The sequence below is a fragment of the Heloderma suspectum genome, chromosome 4 (genome assembly GCF_057233095.1).
Source record: "Heloderma suspectum isolate Gila_16-S chromosome 4, 16-S_ref, whole genome shotgun sequence".
Taxonomy (NCBI): Eukaryota; Metazoa; Chordata; class Lepidosauria; order Squamata; family Helodermatidae; genus Heloderma; species Heloderma suspectum.
In genome coordinates, this window is record NC_139461.1 from 127,307,973 (window position 1) to 127,331,466 (window position 23,494).

Consider the following 23,494-nt stretch of genomic DNA (forward strand, 5'->3'; position numbering starts at 1 on the left):
GTAAAGCAGTTTTGTAATCATATCCAGAAATAAAGAAGTGAGACATATAATCTTGAGTAAACTAGGGATAGAGATGTGGAAATCAGCAAAACCCAAGCTGGTCAAAATCATGTGAAAATGCATATTTTTTGAAAAATGCACATTTCCAAATGCACATTTTAAAAAAATGTGAATTTTTCAACATGATCTAGGGATGGGGGAGAATTTCTCCCCGAAACTTCGGGGGGCCGAGTGCCAACGTGTTCGGCCCCCTGAAGTAGTTTCGGGGAGAAATTCTCTGCACCCCCCTGCACCCCGCACCCCCCCCCCGGGACGGGACTTACCTTTCCCAAATGTCCCTCCCGGCGGCGGGTCCCGGTGGCGGTTTGTCAGGTCTTCAACAGGGGCAGAGGCGGCAGCCGGTCTTTCGACCGGCTGCCGCCGCCGCCATTCCAATAAAACTAAAAAAAAAAAAACAATGCCCCCGTGATAGGCTACGTGACGATTAACGTAGCCTATCACAGCTAGATTTGCAAAGTCAGCCGTGATAGGCTACGTAAATCGTCACGTAGCCTATCACAGGTGACTTAAAAAAAAAAAAAGCACGTACAGCTAATGGCGGCCCCCATAGGGAGCCGCCATTCACGTTCCTTATTTGGTCGCTGTAGTCTACGTAAAGATTTACGTAGACTACAGCGACCAAATAAGGAACGCGAATGGCGGCTCCCTATGGGGGCCACCATTTGCATATGTGCTTTTTTTTTTTTTAAGTCACCCGTGATAGGCTACGTGATGATTAACGTAGCCTGTCACGGCTGACTTTGCAGATCTAGCCGTGATAGGCTACGTTAATCATCACGTAGCCTATCACGGGGGCATTTTTTTTTAACTTTTAATTTCGCGGCCGGGCGAGGCGAGGCGCCTCCTCCCTGGCCTGAATTTCGGCCGGGCAAGGCGGGAAGCCTCCCCCCGGCCTGAATTTTGGCTGGGCGAGGCGGGAAGCCTCCCCCCCCGGCCTGAACTTCAGGGGGAGCAGCGAAGTGCCTCCCCCCCACCGCAAAGCAAGCTGCGAGACCAGGTAAGTGGCTTTCGTGCACCCCTAACATGATCACAAGTTTGGAATGTGTGAACATTTTTTTTAAAAAAAACATGCTTCTGTTTGCACGCACATTCAGGGATGTGAATGGGACAAGTTCGGATGATTTGCTAACTGAAACACAATTCTCATAAATATACCCTTTATTTCCCAAAACACTCAAAGCAATTTACTAAATAAATAAAAGAAGAGGAGGAGGAGGAGGAATTCACACAGTATAAAACAAAAAACAAGCAGCACATAAAACTTCCAATTAAGATAAAACAGTAAGGGCGATATTAGTGAAATTAAAATCCTGTTTCTTTGAGGGTCTTTTTTGGGTGGGGGAGGTAAATTAGGTCCTCTGTCTTGCCCAGGGGCATTGCTAGGTTCTTAAAATATCTCGGACACAGCACAGGCCGATAACACAAATTTGCATATGTGTGTGTATACACACACACACACACATACGAGTTGAAGTGGGGGTCAGTGCACACTTCTAATACGTGTATGTGTGTGTGTATTGGCCCCAGGAGCATAGCCAAGTCATTTATAGTGTTAGAGAGGCCTAGAGATCCATAATGCTTGCTTAAGTTCACTATTGTTGCAATTCCCTTGCTAGTAAGCCTCTGACCATGTGAAGATGATTCAAAGGGCCAATAACAGCCTTTTCAGATCATTCCTTGCTAATGAGGAGAAAGCCTTATCAGGCTGTGCCTGAGAAGTGAAGCTGTGTGTTTATGCTGAGCTGCAGGTGGCTGTGCTGAGAACCAAGTGCTGTTAGTCTATGCTGGGAATGGATGCTAGGGGTGCTTGCTGCTGTTATGCTGCCTCATGGCTAACATGTATTGTATAAAACCCATTGTACCCAATGGCTCTGGGTTCCGAGAAGCTGTCTGATCCAGTCATTAGGTACGCCTGTGTGCTGTAAGTTACCCAATAAAGTCTCCTTGTAAGCAGACCTTTGATTCTGATTTATCACTATCTTGGCACTTCTAACCTAAGAGTTCAACGCCCATGGCCGGGGCGATACATTGTGTGTGTCTGTCCATCTACCTATCTATATGCACACACAGAGAGAGAGCGATTGAGAGATTACTGGCATGAACTGAGCATCCCCGCCCCTTCAACTCAGATCCCAATTCAGTTGTTTGGAAAACATTCTATTTCTGCTGCTCCTACCAATTTGGATTTGATCCACTTCAGCTCAGTACCAAACCTGAGTCAAGGTTCAGAAAACTGAGGCTTTGTGTTCCACATTGACTATCATAGGAAATTTAAAAACAACAACAAAACAACAACAACAACAAAACAACAACACTGCAACTTTTTTTCTCTTGGTCCAAATTGGATTATAATTGCAGGCATAGTAGCCCCTTAGGAGGGGATTACACTTGCCCAATGTCAGAAAAATAATTGCAGGGTTTTTTTGTGGTATGTACCTTTATAATTTGCCTTTTCATGGTATGTTCCTTTTAAAGGGAACTGCCAATAATGTTTTTATTCCTTGGAAGAATTAGATGAAAATGTCACAATTTCTTGCCCCATCCGAGGGGATCATGTCTGCCAAACTGCAAAATGATAGCCACAGGAGTTTTTGTGCAAGGGTAGCCTTGACATTTTTTAGGGTCTCCAAAAGAGGACATACTTATCTCTCTATGTTCCTTGTGGACCTTGTTCTGAAAATTACAGACACCCTAGATGTGTCCCTAAGTAAGAAACTAGCAAAGTTTTGGAAAGATAGGTGCAGCAGATCATGTGGAAGGGGAGCTCTCCAATTTGGAGGAGGGAGTGATTTGCTTCCCTTCACCCCCACTCCTGATTTTGGGGTAAATTTGTATAAAAATTCTCAAGTCACAGAAGTGTTCCCAGGTAAAGAACCTGCAAAGTTTCAGAAGGATAGGAGCAGGGGCTATGGAATTATGATGCTTGAAATCCAGTTTAAGGCTTTTCATAATGAAGTGTGCTGACATTGGAAGAATGGCCATCTCATGGTCTAATCCTTGCCCTCCCAGAAAGCACAGTGATGGGAGCCCATGGTAAAAATAAAAAGGATTAGAAAGTGGACATGCAAGTCACTGAAACATACTACCTCCCTCCTCCTGCAGCGTTTAGTGAAACAAAAAAAAAATATTTTATTTTGAACATAAAGACTGCCCAATTCTGCTTGGGCTTCAAACCTGATCTGGATTCAATGCACGTGTGTGTGTGTGTGTATGCACGCAAATTTAGAATTACTGGAATTTATTTACATTGCGCCAATGTTAGAAGCAGGGGAACATGGCTGGCTGGGTGGGTAATTTTGCACTCTTGTCCTGCTTATGGGTTTCCCATGGGCAGCTGGTCGGCCGCTGTGTGAACAAAATGCTGGACTAGATGGACCTTGGTCTGATGCAGCACAACTCTTCTTATATTATCAGAGTGCCTCTGAGTATATGCAGAATGCTTTTCTTTCACCCCTGAGCACTTACAGTTCCCCCCTACCCATTCTGTTCCCCTCCATACAACGATCCCTTCTCATTCTTCCATCCTCCAACAACCCTTCATAAAAACAAATGTTTTGCTTTGTTCAACTCTCCTCTACCTCCTCCATGTTGTGCACAAGCTCTCATTGTATCTTCCTCCTTGTAACTTTATTTGTGTCAAGACTTCATCAGGATTCAGCCAATGAGTCTGTTTTCAAAACCAGGTCTAAGTTATGGAGAAACTTTGAGCATGTACTATGTGTCTGTCCCTCACCAGTGAAACTAGAATCCATGCAAAATGTGTGTGTGTGTGGGGGGGGGGCACAAATGGAAACAGGCTTATGTCTGAGTAGGCATATACAGGATTGTATAAGTGAGCAGGATTTATCTCCCCTCCTCTTCAAAACATAATAATAATTAACTGCTATATTATTAAAGCTTTCTGTTCATAGAAACACAGGAAGCTGCCTTATACAGAGTCAAACCTCTGGTCTGTCTAGCCCAGTACTGTCAACATAGACTAGCAGTGGCTCTCCAGGGTTGAAGCAGGATTCTTTCTTATCTCTACCTGGAGATACCAGGGATTGAACCTGAGACCTTCTTCATGCCAAGCATGTGCTCAGCCATTGAGCTACAACCCTTCCTATTGCTGGATAATGGCAACATATTTGCCATTTGTTCCTCTGTAACACATGAACCCACTTTTCTCAGAGACCTGGGTGAGGAGGAGAATGAAAACAAACCCTCTTCTCTGATTGTATAACATCAAATACAGTTCAGAACTTCTCTTGCCCACCAAAGCAAATTATTATTTTTTTAAATTCCAAGATATGTTCTGGGTGGAATAAAGAAGAGAAAGAAAATCCAGGACAAGGAAATGAAGGGGAAAAGAAGAAAAGTAGAATGGTGATTGGAAATTGGGGGGGGGGAGAGAATTCCCCAAGCCAAGTGGTTTCTTTCAGAGAGGTAGCACTTCAGAGGAATTTAGGAGGCCGTGGAAGGTTGGTAAGGATTACATGTACTTAAAGTATCTTTATGAGGTGAGATGACTGAGGGCTTCTTCTTGCTTAAAAAAAACAAAACTGTTAAACCTATTTAAAAGCCCCAGCACTTTTTGGATTATGACATCACATAGTCCTAATCCTCCTTTTGGTATAATCTGAGGCCTGCAGCTATTTAGGAAAAACTAAAGTGGAGGGAGAGAAAGACGTTTGTGCAGGCTTCCTGAATCCATTGCTGTGCTGAAGCTACTGAACTTCTGCAGAAGCCAAAGGTTCCAGTTTGGGGCAGTAACAGTATGTGAAATACCACTATTTCACATGGAGTTCTTCCTGCCATACCTTCTCCCTCTTGAAAATTTCAGTGAAAGCAAGTTCCCAGAAGTCAGCATGTAAGAGCAAAAAAGTAGGGAGAGAAAACAACAGCAATAACAACAACGATCAGACTGTGGAAGGAAATATGAGAATCTTCCCTCTAGTTTAAAAAGCTGGTACATTCATGCTACACTCTCTATTAGTCTGCTAAGGGAGCATGTCCTAAGGGCTCCTAGTAACTGCAAGGCTTCTGAGCTCAGAGGTGAAAAGCAGGCTTCTATTAAGGCAGATGATGGCAATTGGGAGATCCAGTGCACAGCTCAGAAGATCCAGGGCACATGCCCAGGTGGGCATCATCCTCCAACAATGCTTATGGTCTTGCCCCATGCAAAGGACAGAATGCACATCTGTTTTAATTGATGTTGTTTAACTGATTGGCTGGTAGTGTTTACAGCTGATATTTGGGAATGGGAAATTCTCTCAGAAGGACAAGGTTTGGGGGAAAAATAGGATTCTGCTCTGTTTGTTTGATAAAGCAGTTTGCTATTACATCCCCCACTGTGGCAATTGTGGGATATGTGCATTGCCCTGAGGATCACCCAACTGCAGCTTTAAACAAATGTTTATTTGGCACATTTCTTTCCCAGAGCAGCTTATTATCATATTTCCCATTGAGGCAATTGTGGGATGTGTCAGTTGCCACACGTTTCTTACTGAACGCTTTAACAGGCTGCAATTTGAATTATTAATTCATATGGATGGAATGAATTCTACAACAGCAATTTGTGAATCAGCCAGTTAAGAGACAAGGGATGTACTTTTTAACACAGATATGAGCAAGCGCGCACACACACACAGATTAAAATAATTTTAATAGAAAAATAACTCCAGGGAATGATCACTTTCTTTGTATCCAGCTTAGCATCCCTAAGTGAAACAATTTACATTTACATCTATATTGCAGGAATCCAGTGAGGTTTACTTCTGAGTAAACATGCACTTGATTAGGTTGCATTGTTTTATATCGAAGGAGACCCAGGTGTAACACCAGTGTAGTTACAGCAAACCTGAGTGCTACGTAAAGTATTAAGTTTCTCTAAGGGAGAAATCCTATGGCTGCTAGTCAGTGACTAGACGGCCATAGGCTAGGGGTGTTCAAAACACTTACCCTGTTCCAGCTGGCAGTCTGTGTGTGGGGGAGGCGATTCGTCCCTCCCCCCCAGAATCCTCCCCGGCCGGCTCTGCTCCGCAGCAAGGCCGCAGAGCCACCATCCAGGGCCGGTCGCAGCAGGAATTCTGGCTGCTTCTGGGCTGTGGCCACAGATGGCGGCCACTATGCCAGCCATCATTTGCGTCCCTGCCAAGCCATGATAGGCTACATAAGTATCTACATAGCCTATCACAGCAAAAGGCAGCAATGCAAATGGCGGCTGTTACACCATTTGCGTCCCTGTCTTTTGACGTGATAGGCTATGTAGATACCTATGTAGCCTATTATGGCAAAGAGCAGTGGCGCCAATGGCGTAGCGGCCGCCATTCGCGTCCCTGCCTTTTGCTGTGATAGGCTATGTTGATACTTAGGTTAGGGATGGCAGAGAATTCTGCAATGGATCTCGGGGAGGCCGAATGCCAGTGCATTCAGCCCCCTGAAATCTGTGGCAGAACAGCCTGCCCCCCCTGCCCCCCCCCGTGGATACCCTCGGGACGAGACTTACCTGGGGCAGATCTTCCAGGCAGCAGTGGCTCCAGCAATGACTTCGGCGGCGGCGGCTGGTCTTCCGACCGGTTGCTGCCGCCGCCATTTGCAGGTGTTTGGGGTTTTTTTTTACACCCACGTAATAGGCTACGTAAGTTCTTACATGGCCTAAAACGTCTGGGTAAAAAAAAAAAAAAAGGCATACGCAAATGGCAGCAGCTATATCCGCCGCCATTTGTGTTCCTTATTTTGGGCCGTCTTAGTCTACGTAAATAATTACGTAGACTAAGACGGCGAAAATAAGGGGGACACAAATAGCGCCTGCTACGCTATTTGCGTTCCCCTTATTTTCGCCATCTTAATCTACATAAAAATTTACGTAGATTAAGATGTCAAAAATAAGGAACGCAAATGGCAGTGGCTGTAGCCGCCACCATTTGCATACGCGTTTTGTTTTGTTTTTCCCAGAGCCCTCTGCGGCCGGAAATCCGGCTGCGGATGGCTCTGGCCCGGCCGGGCCTGGCCGGCTGCTCTGCAGAGCTGCCGTGGAGCACAGCTGGCCAAGGAGGATTCCAGGGGGGGGAGGAACGGAGCGCCTCCCCCCCATCCAGGATTCTGGGGGGAGGGACGGAACGCCCCCCCCAAACATAATCCGTGAACAGGTAAGTGATTTTTGTACATCCCTAACTTATGTAGCCTATCATGGCTTGGCAGGGATGCAAATGGTGGCTGGCGTAGCGGCCGCCATTTGTGGCTGCAGCCTGGCAGTGGCCAGAAGATGACCCAGAGCTGCCACCAAGTAGGTCCATTCAGGGGGGATTTTGGGGGGTGGCGGGGGGTAGTTCATTCTGCCACAGACTCCGGACTTCTTTGGAATCCGGCCTCACTGGAGTCCATGGAGGAATTCTCCTACATCCCTACCATAGGATATCTGGTTTTCTGGGTACTGATCTCAGAGCCCACCCTTCGAGGTCAGTTCCCAGAGAACTGACCAACCCCCCTTCCGTGCTCCCTTGCAGGCAGTGCGGAACAGCCCCGTGCTCCAAAGAGGGGTACAGAGCGACCAAAATGGGGTGCTCTGGGGGGCGTTCCAGGGCAGGAAAGGCAGAAATGCTGGTATGACACACCCTATGTGTCATCCGGCAGCCTCCTCCTCTGCTCTGCCTTCCTGCAGCTAGGCAGCCAAAATGGGCTGTCTAGTTGTAAATGCAGGGCAGGAGAAGTGCTGATGGAATGGTCCCCTCTGTGCTTCTCCTGGCCTGCATTGGATAGGCAGTCGCCTCCAAGATCAGAGGCGACCACCTATCTCCATAGGATTGCACCCTAAGATTATCTTCAAACCAAGATAGTGTAAAGGGTTTTACTTCTGAGTGAGCATGCATACAATTGCAAATGCTGTGTGATGAGCAGAAGGATCACAGGATTGGCTCCAGAGGGTGGCAAGGTTGGGCATTTGATAATCTATTGGCATGAATTTTTTTTTTTTCCTTTTAAGCCCCCACATGGTGGGTGGTGAATTTAAAGAAAAAAAGTGAGTGAGTGGGAAGGTTTGACACCCCTCCCCACAATGCACATCATGATCCTGACCCAGATTGGGACTGTGTGCTTACATGAAAGTAAAATAAAAAGTTAGGATCACATATGTGGTGCACATTTAATGTAGTGTGTAGTTTAGCCCCATTGCTGATCTCTCAAAATCAGTATAATATCCTCCCTGTAGCTTACTGCCATTAACAAAGGTCTGCCATGTTCTGAATCAGCTGTAGTTTCTAAACAAAGTAGCTCCACGTAGGGCACATTGCATGGAGGTGACCAAGGCGTACATAATAGTGTCAAGTAGGGCTGTGCATGGACCATCCGCTTCACTTCAAATGCAACTTTGGACCCTCTGAATCATCCCTGCTTTGACTAGGACCAATTTGGCCCCCCTCCACTTTGACACGGTTCCAGATCTGAAGTGAGATTTGGATATCCAGATCACTAATTTTGGGAGTTTTCCCATTGACTTGCATGGAAAAACACAAATGGCTATAACATTTTCAGTTTTCATGATAAATACAAGAAACTTGGAGGCCTCCCTGCTGACATGGAGGGGATCTGACTTGCCAAATTTCAGACAGCTTGGCCCAGTATGTTTTGTGCTAGGTGCAGCTGAAAATTGTTTTTTTCCCCCAAAACTCTCAAAGCAAAGAGCTCTACCTCTCAGCCCCATGCTGCCACCGCCTCCTGTCAAGGACTGCTAGCCATCTCCTGTTCATGAGGAGGAGACAGCTAGCAAGTGGCGGGGGGTGCGCCGTGCCTTCTCCTCCTCCTGGCTGGGCGATTCACAGCACTTTTTGTGTATAAGTCTAGGTGCACATAGACTTCCAAGAGCTGTGTTTTTTTGTTTTTGTTTTAAAACAACAACATGGCAATCGCAGTGGAGGCAGAGGGACCGGCGAGTGGAGCAGGGGCTGGGCGAGGGGGGGAGGGCTTCTAGAGAACCAGGATGGGGGTGGGTTCTCACATCCCTAAGTACACCACCAGAATGATCTCTGTCTCTGAAACACAGCCATTTTTCTCCAGTCATTCAGTCTTCCCCACGCCTCCACCACTGTTACTGTTTGGAGATTGCTAGGTTATGTTCAGTCCTGATTTGGCAACTAGAGTTTCCATTTGCCAAAGCTCCCTCCCTCCTCCTCTTCTTCCTCCCCCTCCATTCCCCCTCCCTCCTCCTCAACCCCTCACTGGACTTTCTCAAGTTGATACTTTGGCTCCAAGCTGTCTGGGTTACTCAAGACGAATCACAGAGTCAGATGAGGCACTTTGTATACAAGCCATTTCACTTCAGGGCACCTCACTGCTATTTTGCTCTGTCTCATCTCACATGGAGGCACCTCCAAAGCAGCCTGCTTCGGCTCATTATTTGGGCTTCGGGCCAAAGTGGTGCACAGCCCTAGTGTCAAGTATTGTTCACAAAATGGATGCAAAGACCATTTTAGTAGGGATTCATTTTATCTGGAGATGTATCCATCAGGTACGTTAGGGATGAGGAACCTCTTTCAGCATGAGGAATGGATGCAGTTTTAAAGAAGCTTTTGAGGGCTGCATTCCAGTTAGGGATGTCCAAGCAATCCATTTGGGGGTGGTGGAGTTCTATGAGTGTTCCCAGGTTTGGCCCCTCAAACTTCATTCTGGTTTCTGCTCTCGCACCTGACTCGGTCTGGAGCAAGTCAGGACAGTTCGTGGATTTTCCAGGCATTTTGCACTTTTCTGTGTGTGTGTGTGTGTGTGTGTGTGGTGTTCTGCAATTTGCGCATATTTCTGAGCAATTTGTGCAAATCCCTCTTTCTAGGCTTAGTTACTGGGCAGTAAGAGCTTTAAGCTACAATATGCTGGTACTTCTTGTATTCTGGGTCCTCCCCACTTTGCCTTAGACCCCACCCACTACTGGAATTAGGGATATCTGTCACTGGGAAATCCTGTTCTTTGTTGGCTTGACAGAGTTCCGTGGCATGCATGACTCAATGTATGTTTATGAGTCCAGTTGTGGGCTATTCCCCAAACTCCAGGAACTATTTTTTGTACATTGCGGGGGTGGGCTGTCAAGACATAATCTGTGCAAATTGCATCTCGACACCAAAAACACACACAGATAGAAATGCAAACAACACAAAAAAAGTTCCTGGAGTTTGGGGAACAGCCTCTATGGGTGAGCATTCATCAAATATCAAACTTTGATGTAAGTGGAATTCATCCTTCCACTCAGACTTACTAGCCTTCTGCCACAGGTTCTTAAGCTTATTAACTATATCTCAGTTACCACAGATCTCTGAGACGTATGCTGTACTTTCTCCTCATTGCAAGGTTAGGACTACAGAGAAGCAGAAACGTAAGATACATGGTTACTATCCTTTGGCTGTATGTACTATCCTTTCTTCCACTCAGGCAAAAGTTGTGATTCGGGTCCAGTTGCATTTCTCTTGCTGTATTCAGCATGGGACATACAGTCAGAATAAATAGGCATGAACACAAGCCTGCCGGAGAAATTGTGCTAGCCTTAGCAAAATCATTTTTCTTTACTTTGGTGGGAGGAAGTGGGAGGGGCCATAGGTTAGTGGTAGAGCATATGCAGAAGAGCCCAGGTTCAATCCTCGATATCTCCAGGAAAAAGCCCCAGAGAGCCACTGCCAGTTGGCATTGACAGTCACAGTACTGGGCTAGATGTACTAACCGTCTGACTCAGTTTACAGTAACATATTCCTATGTTCCTCTCTCTCTCTCTCTCTCTCTCTCTCTCTCTCTCTCCCTCTCTCTCTCTCTCTTAGAGATGTCAGAGAAATCTGCAAGGGAACCAAATGAGTTTAGATTTTGATGAATCTGACCTACAGATTCTGCAACGGACCAGCTTTTCCCCTGTTGGGTGGATCCTGCCAACTTGCAGACCATTTTTCTAACTCTCCCGATTTTGTACACATTTCGTGGTTGAAAAATATGCCCCAAAATTAAAATAAATAAAATGGCCAAAAGTATGCATTTCCCCATAGCCTAAAATGTGAAAATGCATATTTGGGGGGATTTCATGCATTTGGGGAGCATTTGCCCATTTTTTCAAGTGCGCTATTGTGCAAATGCACATTTGCACAAATCTCAAAACTAAGAAAAATCCAATTTCATCATGGGTGGACTATGGAAAAAAAGGTGCCTGATAATCTGTGAAACTCAGATGGAACAGATTTTACACAGTCCATCCCTTCTCTCTTTCAGCTATATTTGTGCTGCTGCTAGCGATGGTGGTAGCAGCAGAGCACTTATTCTTGGCATCCAGAAGCTGGTGCCCACCATTTCCCTACCCACTAGAGTGCCCACAGAATCAGGAAGCATTTTGAGTTGGCTTCTGGGGTTAAAAAAAAAAGAGCAGATGTTAGCTGGAGGCTAAAAGCTCCACTATCATAGGGAGTGGCAAAAATAGAATGGCTAAAGTGGGGAGGGGTGAAGGGGAGAAACTGCCAGTGCTCACTACCACAATACCCCCCCCCCCATTAATTCTGCCAAAATCTTGGTCCTTCTGGGGGAAAAAAAAGACAACATCCTCCCCTGAACTTGCCACCTGTGAATGGGTTGGCACTAAGGGAAGGGAGATTTTTGTCTCAACCTTTATTTTTGTACATAGACATTTCAACTGCTTTGCTCTACTCCAGCAAGGGAGATCATGCTTGTTTGAGTTCCATTGAATTTTGGCTGAATGTTTTGCAATGGTAACAGGGATGCAAGCCTGCATCCATGGCTTTTAGTTGTTTTGACAAAGTAGTTATCTGTGACTAGATCTGGATAGGGCTATAACTACGGATGTACGAAAGTCACTTACCTTTTCAAAGGGTGACATTCGTGGGGGGGGAGGCGCTCCATCCCTCCCCCTGAAATTCTGGCCGGGGGGGGAGGCGCTCCGTCCCTCCCCCCCTAAATTCTGGCCGGCCGACTCTGCTCTGCAGGGATTCTGCGGAGCCGCCAGCCGGCTCCGCCAGTGGCCGGACATCCAGCTGCTGGCTAGCAGGGACGCAAATGGCAGCAGCCATAGCCGCCGCCGTTTGCGTCCCTGCAGTCAGCCATGATAGGCTACGTTAATGTTTACGTAGCCTATCACAGCTGATTTAAAAGAAAAAAAACATGCACGTATGCAAATGGCGGCACCCACAGGCGCAGCCATTTGCGTTCCTTATTTTGGCACGTCTTAGTCTACGTAAACATTTACGTAGACTAAGATGGTGAAAATAAGGGGAACGCAAATAGCGTAGTGTCTACGCTATTTGCGTTCCCCTTATTTTCGCTGTCTTAGTCTACGTAAATGTTTACGTAGACTAAGACATGCCAAAAAATAAGGAATGCAAATGGCGGCGCCCATGGGCACCGTCATTTGCCTACGTGCATTTTTTTCTTTTAAATCAGCTGTGATAGGCTACGTAAACATTTATGTAGCCTATCACAGTGTTTTTTTAAAAATCTAGCCATGATAGGCTACGTAAATCTTTACATAGCCTATCATGTTTTGTTGTTGTTGTTTTAACTGGAAATGGCAGCAGCGGCAGCTGGTCGGAAGACCAGCCGCCGCCGCCGAACCGCTGCTGGAGCCTCCACCGCCAGGAAGATCCACCCAAGGTAAGTCCCATCCCGGGGAGTGGCAGGGGGGTGGCAGACCGTTCCACCACCGATTTCAGGGGGCCGAATGCACTGGCATTCGGCCTCCCCGAGATTCGTGGTGAAACTTTCGTACATCCCTAGCTGTAACATGTATGAAACTGATTTAGGATTTACCATCAAATAATTAAGTGTGCTGACTTTCTTCTATCACCATCCAAAAAAATAATATGACATCTATAATCATTTGTGTGCCTCTCTCCTCATACTAAGCAACAGAATTTTAAACAAAACAGGAAAATAAGATCTTTTCTCAGTCTGGGTAAGGTTTTTGTTTTCAATTTCATCTTACTAAGTAATGAAGACCACACTCCTTAATCGTATAATCCTTCCTCACTTTCTTCTGCAATAAGTCTAGGATCTTAAAAGCGGGTTATTGTTTTGTCATGTCTAATTATCACAGATTTTCACAGAAAGGAATTATTGCAAACCTGTGCGCCTCTTGTAGGCACTGGATCATGTATTATTACGTGAGGGATCCTGCTATGTGTTGGTTGGCAGGCAGTTGAACTTAATTTGGTGGAGCCTTCTGTAAGATGGCATGTGTGCTGTAGGCAGTCCCAAAATCAGGGCTGGCCCTCAACAGAAAGATTATGTGCTAGCATTAATGCATGAAGGGCTGATATCAAGGGTCAGCATAGGCAAGCACTTGCCGAGGACCCACACTCCAGTTGGGGGTCCACAGACCAGAACCCCCTGGAGTTGCTCCTGGTCTTCAGCACTGCAAACTGCTTGTTCACCTACCTCTGATCCTGGCCCAGGCAGTGGTGGTGGTGAGAAGGGGAAACAGTAGACATCACTCCCTGCTTGCTCACAGGCTTTCTGCCTGGCAAAGAACATGGTGATAGGAATGATGAAGAAAAGGAGCAGGAGCAATTGGTGACAATGCTGGCGAAAGGGTAGACTCACCAAGGGGGGGGGGCATTAAAGGAGTCTTTCTGAAGGCACACAAAAATCTGGAGGTGGCAGTGAATGCATGCTTGAAGTTTTTGGCTAAAAGTATTAATTTGAGAGGTTTGTGGGTTTTTTTTTTTAACAAGAACAACAACAACACATGGAAGTCTGGGAACAACATCTCTCCAGGTGACTTTGTCTATAGGCATATCTCCTCTCTGTCTGCACAGAGGGTTTACCATCATGGACAATGGTCAGGGATGGTGGGAGTTGCAGTTAGGGGTGTCGCAGGTGCCAGACCGGGTCCAGGAATTCATCAGGCTCCCCCTGCCCGCGACACCCAGACTGTGCCTGCCACGATGCTGTTCTTGCTCGTCCCCCGGTCGCCACCCACTCGCGCCCACTCGCGCTCTCCAGGACTCACTGCGATCCCGTTCGGTGAGCGCCCACCATTTTCGCGCTGTTGATTTCTATGTAAAACAGGAAGTTATTTTTTTTAAAGCATATTTAAATATGCACAATTTGAGCTGGGAAAGCTAAATAAGCACAATATTAGAAGGATTATACCTCTAATATTGTGCTTATTTAGCTTTCCCAGCTCCAAACTGCGCATATTTAAATGTGCACATTTTTTTATTTCCTGTTTTACGTAGCAGTCCACAGCACAAAAATGGCAGGCGCTCACTGATTGGGATCACAGTGACCTCGGGGATCTCACTGAGCTTGTGGGCAGCCCAAACGTGGGTCCAGGGGGATCCAAGTGGGGGCGCCGCTTTGGTGAGCACCCGGAGAAACCGAGCTAGGGTGAGTCCTTACATCCCTAGTTGCAGTTTGACAACTTCTGGAGGGCTACAGGTAGGGATGCTAGAGAAATCCCCAAGAATCTGACCTCCGGAGTCTGCAGTGGATCCCCCACCTGATCTGTGTGTTCTCCAGATTTCATACTGGGCAGTCTTCCAACTTTAAGAAAGGCAAGGTACACTAACGGTGGCTGCCGTTAGTGTACCATGGGAAAATTACGGCTGTAATTTGCATATTTTATTGCATGTACAGCCATAAAGCACTTACTTCTGCATGAATTGCAGCCATACAGCACTTACTTCTACGTAAATTGTGGCCATAAAGCGCTGTACAGCCGCAATTTACATAGAAGTAAGCACCCTATGCTGCAATTTATGTAGAAGTAAGCGCCCTATGCTGCAATTTACATAGAAGTAAATGCTTTATGGCTGCAAATGGCATAAAATATGCAAATAAGATGCCCAATGCAATCCAACGGATGCACCAGGACTCTGGGGAAATCCACTAAGTTCCATGCAGCCCAGATTTCCCTGCAGCAGATTCCCCTCCCAGACCAGATGTCAGGGGGTTCACCCATCCCTGGCTACAGGTTCCCCACTCCTGGTTTACTGGGTAAGTCAAACCGGCCATCTCTGTATCACATATTGTGCATCCCAGTCTTATTATATATAGCTTAGGGCCAAAACAGACATTCCTTCATATCTGTGTCCAGCAGCATTAAGGGGTAGGGGTAGGGATATATGAGAATTTCATTTTTGCTCACAAAACGTGTGAGCATGCCCTATCTGAAGCCTGGAATGCAGCCGCAAGCATGGACCAACTGAAAATATTTGCAAAGTGCAGGGCGTGTGCTCGCATTCGATTTGCGCAACTTCCCCTGTTCAATTTTGTGCAAATGTCCTAATTTGTGGAAATTTCCCCCTGAAGACTGAAAGCCCTGCTTTAGGCTATAGAAGAAAATTGCACAAATTTCACATTTGATCGCTGCTCTATTTAAGCAAGTTTCCTGTTCGTGCAAAGCAAGAAACCATCAGAATGGGGCACAAGACAAGTGGTGAGACAATGTTCGCGGTAGGGATGGCGGAGAATTTCTCCACGAATCTCCGCGAGGCCGAATCCCAACGCATTCGGCCCCCCGTAATTGTTGGTGAAATTCTCCGCCAGCCCCCCGCCCCCCCCCCCGGGATGGGACTTACTTCGTGCAAATGTTCCTCTCGGCGGCGGGTCCCGGCGGCGGTTCGGCAGAGTTTCAGCGGGGGCAGCGGCGGCGGCCGGTCTTCTGACCAGCTGCCACTGCTGCCATTGCAAAATAAAAAAGGAAAGTAAAAAAAAAACAACAAAACACCAGTGATAGGCTACGTAACGATTTACGTAGCCTATCATGGCTGGATTTCCAAAGTCAGCTGTGATAGGCTACGTAAATCATCACGTAGCCTATCACGGGTGACTTTGAAAAAAAAAAAGTGCGTACACAAATGGTGGCACCCATGGGGCGCCGCCATTTGCATTCCTTAGTTTGGCATGTCTAGTCTACATAAAGATTTACGTAGACTACGGCGAAAATAAGGGCAAAGCAAATAGCATTCCCTTATTTTCGCCGTAGTCTACGTAAATCTTTACGTAGACTAGACGTGCTAAACTAAGGAACGCAAATGGCGGCGCCCCATGGGCACCACCATTTGCGTACGTGCTTTTTTTTTTTTTCAAAGTCACCCGTGATAGGCTGACTTTTGAAATCTAGCCGTGATAGGCTACGTAAATCGTTACGTAGCCTATCACAGGTGCGTGTGTGTGTTTTTTTACTTTACTTCTTTTTTCGCGGCCGGGTAGACGGGGCCCCGGCCTGAATTTTGGCAGCAAGGGATGGGGCACCTCCCCCCGGCCTGAATTCCGGCCAGGCGAGGCGGGACGCCTCCCCCCCTCGCCTGAACTTCGGGGGGAGAACCGAAGCGCCTCCCCCCCACCGCGAAGCAAGCTGCAGGACCAGGTAAGTCCCTTTCGTCCATCCCTAGTTCGCGGTATCCTCGCAATCTCAAAGATCTTTTCATCACCCGTCCCTAGGTAGGGGGACTTTTAAGACCTGAATCAGGGTCCCTGCATCTACTCTACAGTAGAAATGAAAATGATGGAGCTGCTGGACACAGATTTCAAGTAATGTCTGTTTGGGCCTTACCATGATGATCGGCATTTTAGCTTCCCTGCTACCACAAAAATCTCTGAAGTTCTCACTGTGGATACTCACTAGTGCAAGAACTCCAGCCATTTGGGGAGAAAATGGCTTTATGTATTTATTTATTGTATTTTTATCTCACTCCTCAGCCAGAAAAGGCTCCCAGCTTGGCTTACAACCAATGAATAAACAAGACAGTCCCTGCCCTCAGGCTTACAATCTAAAAAAAAAGACACAACACACAAGGAAAAGGTGATGGGGAGGGAAGAGGAAATTAATTAAGTAGACTGTCAGCAGGGCTGGTGGGATGGCCCTGCTCCTCCTCTCATCTCCCAAAGGAGGGACAATACAACTGGAGGAGGCCCAAATGTTCCCTTTGCCTGTTCCTGTCTCCCACATTCCTCTTCCTCCTCTTCCTCCTCTTCCTTCTCGTCCTACTTCCCCACAGGGCCATGAAAGTTAGTTAGCCCTGCAAAGGGGGGGAAGTCCAACTGGAGTAGACCCTGATCTTTCCTTTGCCTGATCCTGTCTCCCTTGCTCCTTCTTTCCCACAGGCAAATGGATGTCAGTTAGCCCAGCGGTGGAAGGGGGATTCCAAATGGAGCAGGCCCAGATGTTGCCTTTGCCTGCTCCTGTCTCCCATGCTCTGTCTACTTCTTCTTTTTCCCCACAGGGCCATGGCATTACCCTCCATCTCACTTGAAATGCAAAGGAATCAAGCAATTTGAGGGCTTTTTTTAGCTACTAACAAGGCTTGCAATGGCAGTCTTGCCTGACACAAGGATTAATTGCTGCTAACTTACCAACTAACCCTTCAAAAAAAAAAATCACACCTCCTGCTGCAAGCAAACAATGGAATTAGGCACTTGAATGGTGTTTTTTTTCTGTCAAACAGCATAATGTCCCACCTGGCAGTGCAGCTGGTACAGGGCATTGGCAGCTTGCCAACACATCTTATACTTGTCTTGCACTTCAGTGAGGGGAAAAAACAACACCATACTGGGCCGGGGAGATGGACAAAGAGGGTCTCTGTAATGAAACTTGATTTGTTAGGGTACCATGTATCTCTTTATAAACTTCAGCCCACTACTGATAAATCTTCTGCAATGAATTTTGATGTTAAATATGTTCATTTTGCTTTTCCATTCACCATGTTTCTGTGAGTCTTGAGTGTCTAATCTGTGCTTGTAATGTGAAATTACACTGGGGGGTGGGGGAAGAAGATGAAGAAGAATATAAGGGCACAATTCTATGCATGTTTAGACAGTGAAAAGGCCTACAACAAGGGATGGACGAAAGTCCCTTACCTGTTCTCGAAGCTTGCTTCGCGGTGGGGGGGGAGGCGCTTTGGTTCTCCCCCGAAGTTCAGGCGAGGGGGGGGAGGTGCCCCACCTCGCCCAGCCGAAATTCAGGCCAGGGGGGAGGCGCCCCATCCCTCGCCAGCGAAATTCAGGCCGGGTAGGAGCGCCCCATCTACCCGGCCGCAAAAAAAAAAGTAAAACAAAAACACAAAAACACACACACCCGTGATAGGCTACGTAACGATTTACGTAGCCTATCACGGCTAGATTTCCAAAGTCAGCCGTGATAGGCTACGTAAATCGTCACGTAGCCTATCATGGGTGACTTTGAAAAAAAAAAAGTGTGTACGCAAATGGCGGCTCCCATGGGGACCACCATTTGCGTTCCTTATTTTGGCACGTCTAGTCTACGTAAAGATTTACGTAGCATTCCCTTATTTTCGCCGTAGTCTATGTAAATCTTTACGTAGACTAGACATGCCAAAATAAGGAACGCAAATGGCGGCGCCCATGGGAGCCGCCATTTGCGTACACACTTTTTTTTTTTCAAAGTCACCCATGATAGGCTACGTGACGATTTACGTAGCCTATCATGGCTGACTTTGGAAATCTAGCCGTGATAGGCTATGTAAATCGTTACGTAGCCTATCACGGGTGTTTTTTTTTTTTTTTTACTTTACTTTTTTTTTTTTTGCAATGGCGGTGGCGGCAGCCAGTCGGAAGACCGGCCGCCGCCCCCGCCCACGCCGAACCGCCGCCGAACCACCGCCGGGACCCGCCGCTGAGAGGGACATTCGGCCATGGTAAGTCCCATCCCGGGGGGGGGCAGGGGGCTGGCAGAGAATTTCCCCACCAATTTCGGGGTGCCGAATGTGTTGGCATTCGGCCTCCCGAAGATTCGTGGAGAAATTCTCCCCCATCCCTACCTACAATTCCCAGCATCCCCCAGCCAGCATGGCTGGCTGGGGAATGCTGGGAGTTGTAGGCCTTTTCACTGTCTAAACTTGCATAGGATTGCGCCCTAAGTGAAGTAGGTCATACCATCTGAAGAAGAAAGTGGCTTGGGACCGCCTTCTACTTCATACATGGAAAGCACGGCAAACGTGCAGTATGCTGCATGTGATCCACTTGTTGACAGTGGTGATTACATGTGATCACATGTGATTCACTGTGGGAAACATATAGGCCTTGCAACTTCTGTCGTCTTTCAACAAGGGTTTAGTTCTGCACATCATTTTCACTCTGCTCTAGGCTGTATTTACAGTTGCCAACGAGCCCAGCCCATTACTGTGATTTTAATGACAGCCTGAGGTACAGAAATCATAACATGAAAGTTTACACATCATGGAGACTAGATTAGCTTTGTCCCTGGCTAATGCCTACACATAGGGATGTCAGAGAAAACTGCAACAGAATGAAATGAGTTCCGATTTTTATGAAGCTGACCTGTGGATTCCACAGCGAGCCAGCTTTCCCCTTGGCAGGCAGATTCCACAGACTTGTGGACCATTGTTCTAACCTTCAGGAATTTTGTGCAAATTTCATCCTAGAAAAATACTCCACCGCCACACACCATAGACTAAAGTGTGAAAATGCCCATGGGGGTGGGTTGCACATTTTGTGGGAATTTGCTCATTTTGCACGTGCAAATTTGCACAAATTCAGAAACTGAAAAACAATCCAGTTCCGTTGATGGGTGGATGATGGAACAAAAGGTGCCTGACAACCCCCGAAACACAGACAGAACAAATTTTATACAATCCATACGTCCCGACCTACACATCACACTGCTATTAAAGGCATAGCTAAAGAGTCTGGTTTCAAAGTTGGCAAATCCAGTTGTACTGCTACACACACACACACACATATACACACACACCTAGCAGCATGGAGTTGGTGGTTATGAGGACCCAGTATTGGCCTTGCTCATCTGGCACTGCAATGTCTTTTCATATTTTTTCATCTTTTTAAAAGATAGATATTATTTACAAAATTACAACTTGTGTTCCACTAAGACAGCTTTCCCCAACTTAGTGCCCTCCAGATATTTCAGATTATAATTCCCATCAGCCCCAGCCAGCCTGGCCAATGGGCAGGGATGATTGACACTGTAGTCTAAAACAACTGGAAGGAACCAGGTTGGGGAGGCTGCTGGGGGCCCATTTCTCTGACACTGGTTCCACCATCTCAGTCCACTGGTTCCACTGTAACCTGCCTATTATGACGATCTCCCTATCAACTCTTCCTTAACAGTAGGCACATTTGCTGATATTCCAGTGTTGAGAATAGACCATCTTAGCAGCCTGGAAGAAGATTTAGAGCAACAAATCTAGGGGGGAGTTGATAATTATCTTGAACATTATCTTAATGACACCCCAGCAGGTCTGACCTGGTAACAGCCTACATCTCTGAGACCAGTAAGTATGAGTACAGTTACAGACCCACCAGAGATTAATAAAACCTGTGACACTGCAGAGTCTGACTGAGTAGCCAACCTGTCCATTGCCCAAGCGAACTGTTGTTTTTTCTCTGTTGTGTCCCTGCACTCCCATTATCTCTGCTTATCACTTGTTTTGGGATACCTGCCCCAGTAAACCTCTGTCAATGGTGGTGCAAGAAATGACGGCTCCCTGCCAGGGCTGAAACTTCAAAACAACAACAAAGATGTTTCTGCATCATTCCTGCCTTCACTTGTCCCCCCTCATGTCACCTGAAGCAGGTTGCTCCATCCTTCTTCATCCTGGCCCCATCCCAATCTCTGTTCTTATGTTCCTTTTGGAGATATTACAGTGGTGAAGTTGCTGTTTTCGAGGTTTCAGCCCACTCTCCCAAGTTCCCAGGATTTTCAGATCATTGAGGTGATGGGGGCAGATGTCTTATGTATCTAATTAGCCTGCATGTAAATGCATGCACATGAGTCCTTATGCACCACATATGGCGGCAGATGTCCCCTTTCACACTAAACAGTCCTCTTTTTTTAACTTCAGTCTGCTTTGGCAGCCATAGGGACGTCGGAGAAACCCGCAACATATTCAGACGAATTCCAGTTTCCATTAGTTCAACCTGCAGATTCCGCAGCTGACTGGCTTTTTCCGAATTGTGTGGATTCCACAGACTTGTGGACCAGTTTTTACTTTGGGGTATGTGTGCAAATGCGTACTTGCGCAAGTGCACATTGGCACAAATGTGCACTTGCACAACTGCATATTAGCACAAATCTGCACTTGTTCAACTGCACTCCAGCACTAATGCACATTAGCACAAGTGCAGATTAGTGCAAGGGCACATTAGTGCAACTGCGTATTAGCACGAGTGCACAATTGCCGGTGAACAAAATTCCCATACAAGAAGTCGGGCTCTGTGAATGAGTGGATGATGTAACAAAAGACACCTGGCAATCCATGTAACATGGGTGGAATGGATTTAACAAAATCATACATCCCTAGACTTCTGTTAGCTTTTTTTGTCCATGATGTCAGCTGCTATGCGCTGTGTGGCTGTGAAGTGTGGGGTAAGGGTTTTTGCTCTGCACAGAGCTGGCTGGCTTTTTATTGGCAGCAGCTGTGCACACAAATGGTTATGAAGTGGGGAGGAGGAGGAACGGAAGGGGAGGAGGAGGCGCAAGCAAGCGGGCACCTCACTCAGCAAGGGCAAGGAGCAGGAGTCAGAGAAGAAGGCGTTGTCACAGACCTTTGAGCAAGGTTGGTGCTGTTCCAGCAGTTTTAGCCAACCTTTCTTTTGTCTCAGAGTTTGAGACAGCACAGCAGCAGCCTTTGCTTACTTCTCTTAAAAAACAAACACAGACCTGTCCCAGTCAGAGGTGCTTCCAGACTGGCTCATCGGTGTGATTGCCTGCCTAGTGACAAGGTGTATGTTTTACTTGGGGGATGGGGTATCCAGGAACTGGTAGAAGGTCGGGAAGCCTGAAGATGGCTATTGATTGATGATGATGATACAGACCTGGCTGACCTTTTTGATATTCTCTCTGGAATTGGGGAAGAGACCAGAGGGCAGCTGGAGCATCTAGTCTCCCTCCTCCACAAATACCATCTAGGAGTCTCTGAGGACTAAACTAAGGGCGCAATCCTATGCATGTTTAGACAGAAAAAGAAAAAAAAAAGAAATCCTACAACTCCCATCATCTCTCCAGCCAGCCATGCTGGATGGGGTATGCTGGGAACAGTAGGACTTTTATTCTGTCTGAACATGCATAGGATTGTGCCCTAAATGTTCTTATTTACTCCAGTGGTAACAATGGAGGATTTTTTGTTTGTTTGTTTGTTTGTTTTCATTTGTAATCCCTCATGGTCAGGGTGGGTGGGTTAAACCCACCTTCCCAGACTGCCATGGTCCAATTCTGAATTGGGGCTATGTATTCTTACACTGAAGTAAATAAATCAGTCACACCTATCGCTGCTGCGCATGATCTATAGAAGGTTCAGTTTGGCCCTGTGTCCATGCACTCAGAGTGATTCTTTCTTGTGTGTGTGTTTGCGTTTCTCTGTGTGTGAGTGTATTGGGTGCACCATTATTTATTTACTTATTTATCTATTTGTAGTATTCTTTTACTGCCTTTCCACAAGTGTCACCAACAAACCAGACAAAGCAACGATCAAAACCAGAAGAAACTGTCTAACACTGTTGCGTTTGCATCTGTGTGTCTGTTTGTGTGTAGATGATGGATGAATGGGGTGTGTGCTTGTGTGTGATAGAGAGACAGAGAAAGGGAGAATGTGGGGGAGAAAAGATGAAACTAAGGAAGGTTGTGGGAGAGGGAGTATGAAGAAACCCATAGAATAGACTGCAATTAAAGACAACTATTTATGTCTGATCCTACTTAAGTTACATAAATAGTTGTCTTTAATTGCAGACTATCTTGCCAAGAAAACCCTATGGAACGTATCACAAGGCTAAAAGATATAACTAGGGATGGACGAAAGGGACTTACCTTGTCCCACAGCTTGCTTCGCGGTGGGGGGGAGGCGCTTCGCTTCTCCCCCCGAAGTTCAGGTGAGGGGGGGGAGGCGCCCCGCCTCGCCCGGCCAAAATTCAGGCTGGGGGGGAGGCGCCCCATTCCTCGCCGGTGAAATTCAGGCCGGGTAGGAGCGCCCATCTACCCGGCCATGAAAAAAAAAGTAAAAAAAAAACAACCAACACACACACCCATGATAGGCTATGAAACGATTTACGTAGCCTATCACGGCTAGATTTCCAAAGTCAGCCATGATAGGCTATGCAAATCTTCATGTAGCCTATCACGGGTGACTTTGAGGGAAAAAAAAAGTGCGTACGCAAATGGCGGCTCCCATGGGGACCGCCATTTGCGTTCCTTATTTTGGCACGTCTAGTCTACATAAAGATTTATATAGACTACGGTGAAAATAAGGGCAACGCAAATTACGTAGACTAGACGTGCCAAAATAAGGAACGCAAATGGCGGTCCCCATGGGCACCGCCATTTGCGTATGCACTTCTTTTTTTTTTTCAAAGTCACCAGTGATAGGCTATGTGACAATTTACGTAGCCTATCATGGCTGACTTTGGAAATCTAGCTGTGATAGGCTACGTAAATCGTTACGTAGCCTATCACGGGTGTGTGTGTGTGTTTTTTACTTTACTTTTTTTT

General features: G+C 46.6%; 1 long non-coding RNA gene across 1 annotated transcript in view; it reads left to right on the forward strand.

The window, feature by feature from the left end:
* The first annotated feature begins 896 nt into the window (after positions 1–896).
* LOC146347386 (uncharacterized) overlaps positions 897–23,494 on the forward strand; it is a 164,167-nt gene continuing 141,569 nt past the window's right edge. Inside the window, exon 1 of the long non-coding RNA XR_014789869.1 lies at positions 897–1,057. This is a non-coding gene — a long non-coding RNA (uncharacterized LOC146347386). The remainder of the gene's footprint in view (positions 1,058–23,494) is intronic.